The following is a 15438-nucleotide window of genomic DNA, read 5'->3' as shown; positions in this document are numbered from 1 at the left end:
TCTGAGTTAAACCACTGTCCAGTAGCATGCAGTAGTTGATGTATTCCAGTTTGTAAACACAGCCACGGGGCACAAGAGGAGAACTTTGACCCTACAGTGATTAAGAAAGAAAGGCTGAACCTACCTAGTGAAAGGCATAAGACATTCAGCCTTTTTGTCTCTGAAGTTACTGGTGAGATACTACTTTCTCTTTTGTGTCCTAAACATGTGATCAATTACTTAATCACTGGAATTTTTACAGTGTCAATTGGCAATATTTTTGAGCCAAATTGTAAAAGGGCTAAAGAATATTAAGTTCTTGAAGGTTTTCTGAAAAGTCATCATTTGGCTGGCTGAAAGTGCTGTGTGCACTATTTGTCATCCTGCCAAATGGAGAAAGCATGGGAGGGAGCAATGATACTATCTACACTTACTAGTATCTTCATTTTTTTCCGAACATTCCTTTTCAGTCTATTAAACCAGCTTTCAAGTGGCACTGACGACTTGCAGCAGCAAGGTACCTGTGTCTCTGAGTACTTGTGGACAGCACTTGTGTTTTCAAGGTCTGCTGAGCTGCTTCAAACCCAGTACTTAAATGAGTCTGCTATTAACAGCTACATCAGCTGAGATTTTCCCTTTCTATTAAAATATTATTGGGCACTTCCTGAACATTCACAAAAGGCCTTTTCTTATTACCTGATGTATTTTGTCAGATGTGAATATTTCTGACAAGTTAGTACTGAAAGAGCCTATTTAGGCTTTAAATGACATTAACTTGATGTTTAAAAAGTACTGCATATCATAAATGATCACATAATTCACTCTTCTTATTTTCAAAGTAGAATTCAACATTTGGCAACTGACATAGTCAGAAGGGGGCTCCCTGCACCACCACTCCCTAGGAAATAGAATGTCAAACTAAGTTAGTTTTTTATAAATATATCACTGTGTGCAAGGGAGAGTGAATATTCAGTCTTACTCTATAAGTGCAATAAGCACAGTTCTGGCTCCTCATCCTTTTCAGTAGTCATTTATTTCCTGTGAATGCTAATAAGCAGTCAAAATCTGAATCTGTAATAAACATCTTGTTTTGTTCCAGTCTGTCTGGGTGTGTCCTTAGTTTTCCTGAGTGAATTCCAACACTAACTTTTAAGGCTAAAATTTCCCACTGTGCTTCCTTCAGCAAGAAAACCAGTTCCTTCCCTTCCTGGCTTGTGGCCTCATTTCAGTTCCCAATATCAATTAACTGCTCCATGAGTTTTTTCAGTGCTGGTATTTGTGGCAGCGTTCCACAAAAGCGGTCACTGAAACGGTCAGACTCCTAAAAACATGCAATTTGCCTTCAGGCACACTAAAATGTGCAATAGAGGATAATAAAATAAACAAAAATAGTTAAATATAGCCTGAGAAGAGCCAAGAAAGGTTAAACATATGCACTTCAGTTTAAGATGTATGTTGCAGAGAAAACTTGCCGATCCACCTATTCTTTTCTTCCTTTTCCTCATAAAGATTAAGGGGCTGCTGTGTGTACAATGTTTTAGTGGTGTTACAGGAAGCCTTAACACAATACAATAGAGATTTGGAGAGAGCATCGTGTGAAGAAGCTGAAATGTCTCTAAAGTGATTTGTGAGCAGCAAGGCATTACTGTGGCATTGTTCCTATCGGGCTGTCTTGAGGCACTTTCAAAGTCAGACTTTCTGCGTGCCCTCGCTGAGCTCCCACCGAAGTTGCAGGGTATGATGATTTCCTTGGCTTTTCATCCGCTTTATTTCTCGGCGTCTTGTTTTCCTGCAACCCAGCAGAGGTCAGTGTAATGCCAAGAATGGTGAAATACGGCCAGGACAGAAATGCCAAGCTGCTGGGGTCACACGAGCGGAGCAGCGACCTGTCAACAGCGCACCTTGTCTTTTGTCAGTACCAGCTGAATTACGGAAAGGGTATGAAGCTGGCAAAAAGTCAGGGTGAAGTCAGCTGTAGATGCTGAGCTGGTCAGAGGCTGACAAGCCTCCAAGAAGTATGAAGCTGGCTGTATCTTTGAAAGAGTGTTAATGTCAATTAGCAGCTTTTCAGATGTTCTGGAGAGCCAAAGAATGGCCTAATCTTATTAAGGTTTGGTCTCAATGGCTCATTCCCTTCCCTTTCTGGCAACACTTGTTCATTGAATAAAGCTCCACTGGACTACAATGACATGCCAATTTCCTTCAAACATTATAATATTAATGAGAAACATTTTGGGACTTTTAGTGTATTTTTTTTCTCCTTTAATTTTTATTTGTTACTGGCTTTGTTTGCCACTGTATTTCCTTATTCAGCTGATTTGTGCAGGCCATTTGCAAGCTCCTTTCAGCATCTGTTGTAGCTTCACTTGTTAAGTACAATAAACTACAAAACCCACTAAAATGCTGGCACACTAAGAATTTTGTTAAACATGTAAGATTTTTTTCTGTTCAGAATTTTTTTTGTAACCACTCTGTATCACAGGTCTCTTCATCTGGCACATTGCATTTGAAGCTGGCTTGCCAGAGTGTTTTCCTACCTGTTCTGTGATTTTTATCACTACTAACAAGACAATAGGCTAGGTTGTCCTGGACATAACAAATGTTTTGAGCAATTGTCTTTTCCCTCTGTGATATTAATCCAGCAATTGACTCTTTATTTTGTGGTAGTTCTAGGACTGAGTATTTGGTAGAATTAAGTACTCAGGCTCAGGTAAATTAGTTAGTAAAGCATATTTTCAGGAACCTGTGTATCCCTAAAGAAGACTCATTTTCTAATGTGTAAATCTGGCAAATAACAGTGGCAAATAACAGAGAGCTCCCTTACGTATACTTTTAGGATAACGTATTTCCATTATTATATAAATCATTCTCAGAATTATTAAAAAAGCCACAGAAAATCAATATGGGAATTGCTTGGTGCAGAGATCTGCCCAGCAGCATATGTTTATTTACTCTTGAATTAAGAAAAAAACTTGAAACTGGTGCAGGAAAATGACACATTAGTCCTTGGCATAGTGTCCACAGTTCTGCTCAGCAGATATGAGCTGCTCAGCTCCTCTGTGGGGATGGTGGATGAACCTGCTCCAGATTCTGACTGTGAGAATTTCTCTGTTGTTAGGTCAAACAATTTTAAAGTTGATGGACTGATTATTTTCAAAGCAAGATGCTTTTTGTATGTGTATTGGCACTGTCTTGCACTGTATATGGTATATACACTACACTTGTTTTGGAGAAGTTAACTCTAATTTCTAATACATTCAAATAGTCTAGAAATAGCTTTTATTTTCAAAACATTAGTTAGTGTAAACATACACCCCTTCATTCTCACCATCATTGTTAAGGGTTTGAATTGTTTATTTGTTGTTGAGAAGCTCAGTCAAGGTGCGCACAGAATAAAAATAGTGACTGTTTGTCTAAATTGCCACCAAGTAGTAGTGATAGTGCTAATAGTTTTTTAGGGTGATTTGTGAAAGTAGCTTTTTTTCTTTCCACTAGAAGTTCAGTCTTATTATGGCACTTTGCACATTAGCCAGGAGTGGTGTGTTTAATAAATTTGACACTGGTCACTTTTGAATATTGCTTCTAGGTTTAGTTTGAATAATTTTTTTCAGTTTCTTCGAACAAGTTTCTTTTAGTCCTGAGGAAATGGGCAGAACAATAGTGAGAAAGATTACAGTAACCTTGCTTTTCTTCAGGGTGTGTTCTCTCTGCAGAGGTCCCAGGCTCTCTGCTTGTTCCCTGTTCTTTAATTTCTACTGGAAAGGAGTAGAGGAGATTCAACAACATTTGTTGTTCTGAAAAGGGCTTGTTTATTCTTGTCCAGATAATCAGGAGCTGTCACCTAGGTACTTAAATTACCAGTATATTTTCTTTGTGAAAATATTCTGTAGGTGCAACCCCTTTGGCTTTGTAAGAATGGAGCCCATGGCTGTGATGCAGAGTGATGCATCACTGGTCTGGCTTTTAGTTCTATATAGGTTTAAGAAGCTGTAACAATTCTCTGCGCACTGACTGTGTTGGCAGCATTTCTCACTCTGAAAAGGGTGCTGGCATATCATTACTGTAAGTGCTGCTGTCTGTATACAAATGACATATCTTGAAAATCACCATGTCTCTGGGTCACTGGGAAGCAGGGGAACTGAAAGGAGAGAGATGTGCTGACAAACACACAAAGTTTCTGGTGAGAGAAGGGTTTAAAAATGGCCACCTCCAAAAAAGTTAACCACTGACGTCTTTCATGTGGCCTTTTCTGTAGTGATCTGACATTTCTGTGTCTGAGCTAGAAGTTCCTAGTTCTGATATGCTTAGGAATTACCTAATTTAGACTAACAACAAAAAAAGTGGTGCCCTTTTAGGAGTAATTTGACACATATCTGCGTTTGCTCAGTTTTTCTAGTCAGTGGGCAGTGTTGTTTTACCTAATGGTAGAAATGGGCCCACTTATCCCCTAAACGAAGAGCAGTTATGAATATAGTACAGTTCTGTTCTGCTTAAATGGTAGACCTGAGGCTTCCTAGAAACATGGAATAATCGGTGACAAATCTGGAGGGATCCTTTGAAAGAAGGCACCTAGGTGTAAACTAGGTGAAGATTATGTAACAATTTGTGCACCCTGTGACTTGTTTCCATAGAGTCCACAGGAAGAAGGGCATCTGGAAGGAAACTACCGGCCAGAAAAATTACCTCGCTGCAAACTGACCGCAGAACTGGAAATCAGTTTAATCCATGTGCTTTTCTGCTTTTCTTTCCTCATCTGCTTCTTCTGCTGTGCACTTGTATAGTATTATTTGATGACCATTGATCTTTTGCATGGTTCAAGTTTTTTTAATATATCCTTTCTGAGTAGGATGTAAAATTCCAGGAGATTTTTCTTTTGAATGACAGCACAGTGTCATTCAGAGAATGAAATACCCAGTTGTGAGACTGTGCTCATAGTTGAGAAATAATGCTATCTGTTAGTGCTAATATGCAGAATTAACATTATTTTACCCTAATGCTACTCATTAACCCTCAACATTGTAGTTTCACTGTGTTGGCTTGACATAGGCTAAGATAATCAGAGCTTTTCTTTCATTCTGTGATTGCACACATCCTCTTTAATTAGGAAATTGCAGACTAGAAGATCCTTTCAGGCTGCAATATGAAAAATGTCAGTATTAATCTACAATATTTGTCCCGTTCACTATGAGCAATTACGAGTGATGAATTATAAATGATAAATTATACTCTGTGGTATTCATTTTTACTGCAACATTAATAGGTTTGCAATTCTTGTCCCATGCATAAGAAAACCCCCATAGTTTTATTCACTATGAAAATGGGATACAAGTTTTCACTCTTCCTCGAGAGCTATTTGCTTTAACTTAGACTAGAACATCTGCTGGTCCCAGGTGTCCATTCCATAGGAGAAATTTGTGTTCAGAGTCCACTGAGGACATACCCAGCTGCAATGGCAGGGATGCACATTGATTGCAGACCAGGCTAAGCCAGCTGAGGTGCTGGATACCTCACATACCTGTTCCTCCTTGCAGACTTGCCTTCTTGCTGTGGCAATGCCAAACTATGGAAAGGGCAGAGTGAGGCTTCGGCAGCAAGCTTTCTATTGAACATTATAGGTAGCACTTGCTCATTCTTGTTAGCCACGCAGGTGCAGGTTGGATTTTTCCTCCAGCAAGCAGTGGGGTAATTAAAAGAGGGCTCTAGGGAGCACAGCATGGCTCTGAGAGCATGGCATGGCACTCTTTGTGGCAGTTCACACTGGCAGGGTTGCAGGTTTCCCCCTGCTAGTGAGGTTTTTAGTTTGTTTTCTCTTTTCTTGGTTGATTTTTGGGCTTTTTTTGTTAGTAAGGGCTTTTACACGATCAAAAACTGCAGTTAGTAAAAATGTATGTAGCCAGGTAGAGACCTCCAAAAAGGATGTGTCTGGCCAGACCCATTCCTGTGTGGAGTGTTTGAGCTTATGAGTCACTCTAGGGGGCATTGCACAAGAAGCCTGCCTGTGATGTGAACAGGTGAATGATCTCCTTTTGCTGGTGGCCAAGCTTAAAGGGGAAGTTAAAAGATTAAGGAGTATCAGGGAAAGTGAAAGGGGAATAGACTGGTGGAGTTCAGCCTTTCCGTTCTTCAGGAAGACCCATTAAGAGTCAGAAGTCTCCCATATCTCCCACTGTCAATAGGAGGCAATAGGAGGACACCTGGTAGATGAAGAGGAGTGAAAACGGGTTTATTACTCGGGGAAGTAATAAAAACTCTTCCTGACCCTCATCACCTACCCAGGTGCCCCTTCAGAATAGGTTTGAGGCCCTGGATCTAGAGGGTCAGCCAGAGGAAGTAGAAGAAAATGATCTGCCCAGTGAGCTTCCCAATTGCACTTTGTCTGTCAGACAGACCACCACTTCTGACATTAAAAAGAAAAGAAGGGTAGTTGTAGTAGGTGATTCCCTTTTGAAGGGAACAGAGGGGCCCATATGTCAGCAGACCCCAACCCACATGGAGATCTGCTGCCTCCCTGGGCCTGGATATGGGATATTACCAAGAGACTCCCCCTGGGCTGATTTGACCCTCTGATTATTACCTACTGCTGATCCTCCAGGCTGGCAGCGATGAGATTGAGAAGAGGAGTGTCAGGGCAATAAAAGGGGCTCTAGGGCACTGGGTCAAATGGTTGATAGGACAGAGCACAGGTACTGTTCTGCTCAGTCCTTTTGGTGGCGGAGAAAAATGTTGAAAGGAACAGAAGAACTCATGTTATTAACAAGTGGCACAAGGATTCTGCTCAGCAGCAGAATTTTGGGTTCCTTGATCATGGGGCAACTTTTTTGGCACCTGGCCTGCTGGAACTGGATGGGCTCCATCTCTCTGTTAAGGGCAGAAGGATTTTAGCTCATGAATTGGCAGAGCACATTGAGAAGGCTTTAAAGTAGGTTTGAAGGGGGAAGGGGAAGCAGGCCCAAGGGTGGTAAGACTATGTTGGAGTGAAATGTGGTGAGATGACTCACATGGCTGAAGCACTGCACTGGATGGCTACAAGCTCTTCAGAAGGGACAGAAAAGGGAGAAGAGGTGGAGGGGTGGCCCTTTATGTTAGGGAGGCTCTTGATGGCATGGGTATTGAAACTAATGACAATGAAGTTGAGTCCCTATGCGTGAAAATTAAGGGGAAAGCCAACAAGGCTGACATCCTACCAGAAATCTGTTATTGTGCACCCAGCCAGGAAGAGGAGGTGGACAATATATTCTATAAACAGCTGGAGAATGTTTCAGGATCACCAGCCCTTGTTCTTTTAGGTGATTTTAACCTACCAGACATCTGCTGGGAATTAAATACAACATATAAGAGGCAGTCCAGGGAGTTTTTAAAGTGTGTGGAGGATAACTTTTTGTCACAGTTGATGAGTGAGCTACCAGGAGAGGGACTATGTTAGACCTGCTTGGAAATAAAGATAGCCTCATGGGAGATGTGATGGTTGGAGGCTGCTTGGGGCACAGTGGTCATGAAATTATAGAATTCTCAATATTTGTGAGATCAGGAGGAACATCAAACATCAAGACTTTTATATTAGATTGCAGACTTTGCCTGTTTAGGAGACTTATTCAGAGAGTTCCTTGGGTAGTAGCCTTTAAAAATGAAGGAGTCCAGGAAAGGTGGTTGTGCTTCAACACAGAGATTTTAAGGGCACAGGAATAGACTGTCCCTGTGTGCTGAAAGATGAGTTGACGAGGAAAATGTCCAGCCTGGATGGGCAGTGAGGTTTTGAAGGAACTTAGGCATAAAAAGAGGATGTATCATCTTTGGAAGGAGGGTCAGATTTTTCAGGAAGTATTTAAGGGGGTTTGCTAGGGCATGTAGGAAGAAAATAGGGAGGCCTAAGCTCAGTTTGAACTTAATTTGGCAACTTTTGTAAAGGATAATAAAAAAATAAAATTTTTTTTTCCAAATATATCAGTGGTGAAATGAAGGGTACCTATTGTTGTTCTCTATTGGATACAAGAAGGAACTTAGTAACTGCAGATGAGGAGAAGGTGGAAGTGCTTCTATGCCTTCTTTAGTGGTAAGATAGCTTGTCCTCAGGACAGCTATCCTCCTGGGTCGGCAGATGGTGTCAGGGAGCTGAAAGGCGCCTTGTTATCCAAGAGGAAGCAGTCAGAGACCTGCTGAGATGCCTGGATGTTCATAAATCTATGCAAGCAGATGGGATCCATACCAGGGTGATGAGGAAGCTGGCAGATGAGGTTCTGAAGCCACTCTCCATAATTTACCAACAGTCCTGTCTCACTGGCAAGGTTTCAGATGTGATGCCCATTCAAGGGAAGGGTAGGAAGGAGGATCCTGGTAATTATAGGCCAGTTAGTCTGACCTCAGTACTTGGTAAGGTAAACCCTCAGCATGGGTTTAGGAGGGGTAGGTCATGTTTGACCAGCCTGATCCCCTTCTATGACCAGGTGACCCACCTGGTAAATGCAGGAAAGGCTGTGGATGTGTTTGTTTGGACTCCAGCAAGGCCTTTGGCCTTGTCTCCCACAGCAAACTCCTGGAGAAGCTGCAGCCCACGGCTGGGACAGGAGCACTCTGTGCTGGGCTCAGAACTGGCTACATGGCTGGCCCAGAGAGTGGTGGTGAGCAGTGCTGCATCCAGCTGGGACCAGGCACCAGTGGTGTCCCTCAGGAGTCTGTACTGGAACTAGTTCTGTTCAATATCTTCATTTATGACATGGATGAGGGTATTGATAGTCCTTCACAGAATTTGTAAGTTTGCAGATAACACCATGTTGGGAGCATATATTGATCTGTTGGAAGGGAGAAGGGCTCTGCAGAGCGACCTGAAACAGTTGGATGGATGGACAGAGTCCAATAAGATGAAGTTTAACAAGTCCAAGTGCCACAATAACCCCCTGTAATGTTACAGGCTGAGGACGGTGTGGCTGGACAGTGCCCAGGCAGAGAGGGACCTGGGGGTACTGATCAACAGCAGACCGAACATGAGCCAGCAATGTGCCCTGGTGGCCAAGAAGGCCAATGGCTCCTGGCCTGTATCAGGAAGAGTGTGGCCAGCAGGAGCAGGGAGGTCATTCTCCCCCTGTACTTGATGCTGGTGAGGCCACACCTCGAGTGCTGTGTCCAGTTCTGGCCCCTCAGTTTGGGAAGGACGTTGAGATACTTGAGCACATCCAGAGGAGGCAACAAGGCTGGTGAGGGGCTTGGAACACAAACCCAGTGAGGAACGACTGAGGGAGCTGGGGAGAAAAGGAGACTCAGAGGTGACCTTATCACTCTCTACAACTCCCTGAAAGATGGTCATAGTCATGTGGGGATTGGTCTCTTTCTCCAGGCAGCACTGACAGAACCAGAGGACACAGTCTCAAGCTGCACCAAAGGAAATATGGGTTGGATATTAGGAAGAAGCTTTTTACAGAAAGGGTGATAAAGTATTGGAATGGTTTACCTGGGGAGGTGGTGGAGTCACCATCCCTGGATGTGTTTAGAAAAAGACTGGATGTAGCACTTGGTGCCATGGTCTAATTGAGGTGTTAGGGATGGGTTGGGCTTGATGATCTTAATTGATGATGTTAAAGGTCTCTTCCAACCTAGTGATTCTGTGTGTATGATTCTGTGCGAAAATACTGGGTTTCTTTCCTCATGCTTGTTCTGAAATATTGAACTCTCCCTTTGTAGGTAGAGAGAGACAGACTTCAAAGCCAAGGCAACATGGGATCACCATAGTACACTCAGGATTATGAAGCCTATACTCCTCTGTGGATCTGATACCAGAACAGCCAAATCTTGGTTTCGCACTACAATACACCTGTACATATAACTTAATATGGGCATTAAGGTGAAAGCCTTTCAGAGCGCCCTGATACCCATTTGAAAAGAGTATTCAAACATAGATGTCACTGTTTCACTGTGCTCATTATCTATTTGTGGCTGTGTAGCACTGGCTTTGCTTTCCAATATAAACTTGCTGTTTCACTCAGACTTCTAAATGGAAGACTCTGCTGCTACCTGGCCAGATTCAAATTTGTTATTTAGGTGCCTGGAGTAAATGCAGATTTCCAAATTCAACACTTAATTCCCTAGTGTTTAACATCTCAACTAGTTAAAATCCAGAATACATGCAGCTTCTCTGGAAGTTGCTTTAGACTGGCAACCAGATATGATTTTGTCTAAAATTTCATTTACTTAGAATTTAAAAACTGCTCTGTGTCCGGAAGAGACTGCAGGAAAGGCTTTTGTTTCTCAACAGATCTGCTCACTGTATTCAGGACAGGATAAACAAGCATTAACCAGGTTCTCCTCCTGTTACCCTTAGAGTTGACTCATCTAAAAGGAATACACTGAGTCTTCTTTTTCTATATTCTTCATGAAGTTGCTTACTGAATGCCAAGTTTTGTATGTCCTTTGAAAACAATGGATTTCCCTGTTCCTGCTGAATGTTCTCACGATCATATGCAAACAGAAATTAACTCAACTTGACTTTCAAATCCCATGCTAACTTTGGGCTTGTCAGAAAGTACTTCATTTTAATTTGGACATACTGATCTGAAAGTTCCAGAAGAATGATAAATGCAGGATACTCAAAAGAGCTGCCTGAGAGACATGAGTATATCAGTTTAAAAAAAAAAGTTTTTGTTTTAAGATGAAGGTAAGGAATACAAGTTGGAGTGTCTTAGTTACAACTGACACTGTGACTTCAGCTGTGAATGCTTTTACCAGCCACGGATGCCAGTTGTGCTTCTTTGTGACATGTTTGAACATCACATGTTGTCTTAGTGTACTTCTCAGGTTCCTCCTGCTGTATTCAGTCTGTCATCCTGGCAATGGTAAACCCATGGTGTTCTTTATCCCTACCAACAGAGTTTGGCACATGTGTCACTGGAGTGGTGTGAGAGGACCATATGGTATTGCTGAAACTGAGGAGGGATTCCTTGTGGAAGTATGAGTGCTGCAAGTTTTACATCACCTGTAAGCGTTTTTCTTCTTGACAACTGTTATTTTTACTTTATTGAAATGGACATGTCTGTCCATAAGCAGGCATCTTGCCACTGCAACAGATGGGCAGGAACATAAGTAGCCAAGAGAATAGATCTGTGTACCTCTCAAATGTGTAATGGTCTGACTCTCGGAAAGCTGTCACTGTAGTTCTTCATAGGGAGCTTCCTTGGCATATGGCTATAAGTGAGATAGCCTGTTATTACTCAATAACTTAAAAAACCCCAAACTAAAATATAATGTGCTGTGTTTCCCTTTTTAATGATTAGGAAGGAGAATGTCCTGAGATAACAAAAAAATCTTCAGGTTTCTCTGTTTATGTGAAGAAAGGACTCTAAGAACAGCAAGGCTTGACACCTCTATCTGTGTGTGCTGATATGTGATAAGCACTAGTTGGTGTTCCATGAAGTGTTTACAACCTGGAAGCAAACAAGAGGTAACTGGTGCTTGAGCAATCAAGCAGCTGGAACACAGTCATAGCTAACACAGAGAATGGATATTGCAGTGTCTATAGTAATATGTTTTCTTCATTCTTGGCTAGTATTATAGATTTGACACTTAAAATAATTATTTTCTAGAAAGTTTTCTCCTATAGATTTAATGAAAACCACAGGCTTTTTATGAGCAAAAGCTGTCACAGAAAGAAATATCACAGACAACTCAGGTGTTAGACGTTGTGTTTGGCAGCACATTAACCAGTTGGGAGCTGGATGTTAGCAGCTGCATTTTTTTGCCCTTGAGAGGATGTTCTCTAAAGGTTGAGAACAAAGGACACAATCCTAAGGAGCCTGCTTCTTAGTTCTGCTACCCACGGAACACCTTGCAATACTTATATTTTCAGGTAATGAGAAAATCAGTATTTTCAAAACAGAAATTGATCCAATGAGAAATATAAAATAGGATCTTGTCGCAGGACTGCTGGTTTATGGGTCTGGTCAGATCTACATGGGGAACATTAAAACAGAGCAATTAATAATATTCAATCATAACAGAACAGAACATTATTTAGTTTTATAGGAGAACAGGAGGTTGGTTGTGAGTCTTGGCTTTCTACTTCCATGCACATGTAGAAGAAGGTGTGACCTTCACTCAAGCAGACACCTGCAAGGTGTTGCTAAATGCTCCATTCAGCACGAACAATAATGTAGCTTTAGCAGTGTGCAGCACTGCAGAATCCAGCTGCACAAGGGTTTATTTCTGGGACAGACTGAACAGAACACCACGCTGCTGCAATTGTAGTTACCCCTGGAAAGCTTGCCTTGATGACCTCGAGGTGAACAGCATGGTAGAGATGCCACTGCCCACTGCACGCAGCCCAAAAGTGGGTATTAGATAATTCCCTTGCCCTTGAAATGGAAGCATCAGAGTGTGTGCGTGTGAGCCCTGCAAATTGATAAGCATTGATGCTGAAGCCTAGCCAACCATGTTCTCTGGCAAAGCCTAATGCTCATGCTGGAGATGCTTTTCCAAATCCTAAATTGCGCCTGGAAAGGGTTTCCTATTTTTGAATCTAATCTCCTTTTTCTTTCTTTACAGATAAGCCAACTAACATGCAGGGTATAAATTGCAATCACATGTTAAGTCTAGGTTTTTTTTCATATATCTCAGTATATACCTCTTCATTTCCAGTAGTGCTCAGAAGACCACTCAGTAGACTCAGAAAATAATGGAACCCTACTGTCCTAGATGTGAATAAAAACCCTAAAATTATAATTTTTAACCTTGAGAATTTGTTTTCTGAAAACCTGATCTGTAGAGAAGAACTAGTGAAAAGAGTATTATCAAGATTACCTGAAGTCCTGCAGGGCAACAGTGCCATTAATTATATACTTAAGGTTAAATGCATATAAATACAAGATCTGGGCCTAAGAAAGTAAGTGATTTAAAAATAGGGAGATGCAATTAATTCTGCATTTTAAAGGTAAACTGAAAACATGTCTACATACTTTTATGTCCTTTATATTACATAGCTGTTTAAAAATTGAAAAAAAAAAACAAAAAGCAGATTTCATTTTTGCCTGGGAGTGAAAAGCACTTATATCTAAAACAAGTTTGTTACTGAACCAAAAACTAAATACTCAAATATGGTTTTTAAAGCAGAGAGTCAAGTAGCTTTTAAAGAAGGAATATAAGCTATGTGACTGCTAGAATGATTGCAAAATGCAGGCAAAAAAGCTGTTTTCTGTCAATTTCCAGAAAAATGCACTTGAAAACAGATAGGGCCAGGACATAATTTTATTAGATCTTGAGCATCTTTCCTCTCTCTCTCTGAGTTGCCATTTTTGCTTGGTTGGTTGGTTTGGTTTAGCTTGTTTATGTAGAGCCATGCACTGCTGTGTTTTAGGCCTAGGTTAAAAAATAGTCAAAGAAAGCACTGTTTCTAGTCTAGGAATATTTTCAAAATTATGTCACTCTGCTTATTGGATAACTTCAGTGAACTCAGATTCAAAGCTGCAGATTTGCACAAATGTTAAGTCATCTCAGAAACTATGCATTTGTTTCTTATAGTTACCTGAAACTAGAAAGATAAAGAGTTATATTAAATATGGACCATGGCAGGTCAGGATTGCTGAAAACTTAATTTATTCAGCTCAAAAAGCAAGGACTAGCCACTTAAAATTCCATGTGATTAAGGTGACTCATTCTTGGCAGTAACATACTACACCAGAATGGAACATCATCTTGATTTGTAATACTAAACAGAAGCTCATATATGCCATAATAAGATGAGAATGAGTATATAAGAAGGATTTATGTGTATTGGTTCAAGTGAATTGAAAATTTGGATACATGTTTTTTGCTTGCTCTGAAATGATCTGGGAGAAGGTCAGAAACACTTGCTATACTGTATCATAAACCAAACTGTATTTTTGCATCACAAAATTGTGTTCTTGCACATGCCTTTTCATGCAATGTCATTCCATCATGGTGTGTTTTCATTTAAGTAAAAAAGACACAATTCCGTGAAATTAATTTTACTGGACAAGTACCTTCTTGGTCATATATGCTAACAGATGGCGAGGATACTGGAGATGATATGGAGAGCTTGATAGTATTACATACATACATACATAAATATATATATATATATTTGGGAAGATTCATAGTGTGGGGGAGTAATGGAGTTTTTCCCATAAGTGGTGGAATCCTTAAAATGGAGATTCTTCCTTCTTTTAAGTTTTGTCTCTATGCAAACAACTACAGTACTTTTAAAGTAGCTTGTGAAATGATTTTGTTTTGTTTTAATATAACATTTAAAGTATTCAGAGTGGAAGAGAATAAAATTTAAAATGTGCAGAGCCAGACTGCTTCACTTTTATGCTGAAGACAGCTTTCCTTTAGAGAAAATTTCCAAAGAGTAATGATGCCATGGCTTGCTGACTTTTTTTGCTGCAGTTCACTATGGTTCATGAAATCATTTTCACAAAATGGAGCAGTTGAGCTTCACTGAGCTTTAGTTGTTCATGTGCTTTGCTGAACAGATAAGACACTAAAATCAAACCTTTGTTTAAAGGAAGATAGTCACTATGTTTTTATCTCATTAAGGTCTTTATAAAAAAGGTCACTTGCAGGAGGTAGGTTTAGGTCTGTTGTGAAAGGTGGTACATACAGGTAATGAATATTACAAGTGTACTTGTAATTCTCTGGATTTTTAATATTGGTAAGCACAGCCTAGAATTTTTTTTTTTTAAAGTTGCTTAATTCCATAAAATACAAATGGACTATTGTGTTGTGGAAAAGAGAATACCATTCTTATTTGGACCTATCATGCTTGTATGGTGCTGCAATATTGAGGTCTTTTTCAGGTAAAATCTAAACAGAGAGACTGGCCCATGCTCCATTCCATGTCTCTTATGTACATATTTATACAAATGCAGGATTAGTAATCTGTCTGACCTCTGACAATTTATCTGGTGACTGTGATCATGATAATGTGCAGTTCCTATTAATTTATCACCTACGAGATTTATTCCAAATTTTGAAACCTCTGAACACAACAAGTGATTACAGGAAGAAGAGAGCATGACAAGAAAACATTTTCTTCACTTTTCTAATAATTAGTTATGTAGGCATCTTTTATTTCAAAATAGCCTATGTTCATGAGCCATTATTAATATAATTTAATCCAGTATTTGTTCTAGCTTTGGATTTTTTAAGCAAGGATTTGCCTTAAAACTGGAATGTTTGGTATATTTGACAACTGTAATGTATTAAGACTAGAAACATCAAATCCATACATTTTTAAGGAAAGGGAGCTTGTATAATTTATAGATGGCTTTAAAATTTTTCTAATACAGTAATTTGAATACCAGATGCATAAGAATAAGCTCTGCAAAGAGAAAAGAATTGCAGATGTTATACAGCATTGTCTTATTTTAGTGTTCAAAGATCCTATTTTTATACATATGGTGTATGTAGTATATAGAAGTAAGATGACATGTGGAATTATATAAGACCTCATCTGGTGTT

This window comes from Lonchura striata, chromosome Z, assembly GCF_046129695.1.
Source record: "Lonchura striata isolate bLonStr1 chromosome Z, bLonStr1.mat, whole genome shotgun sequence".
In the NCBI taxonomy this organism is placed as follows: domain Eukaryota; kingdom Metazoa; phylum Chordata; class Aves; order Passeriformes; family Estrildidae; genus Lonchura; species Lonchura striata.
The sequence above is the reverse complement of the archived record's forward strand: the minus strand, read 5'-3'. Positions refer to the sequence as shown.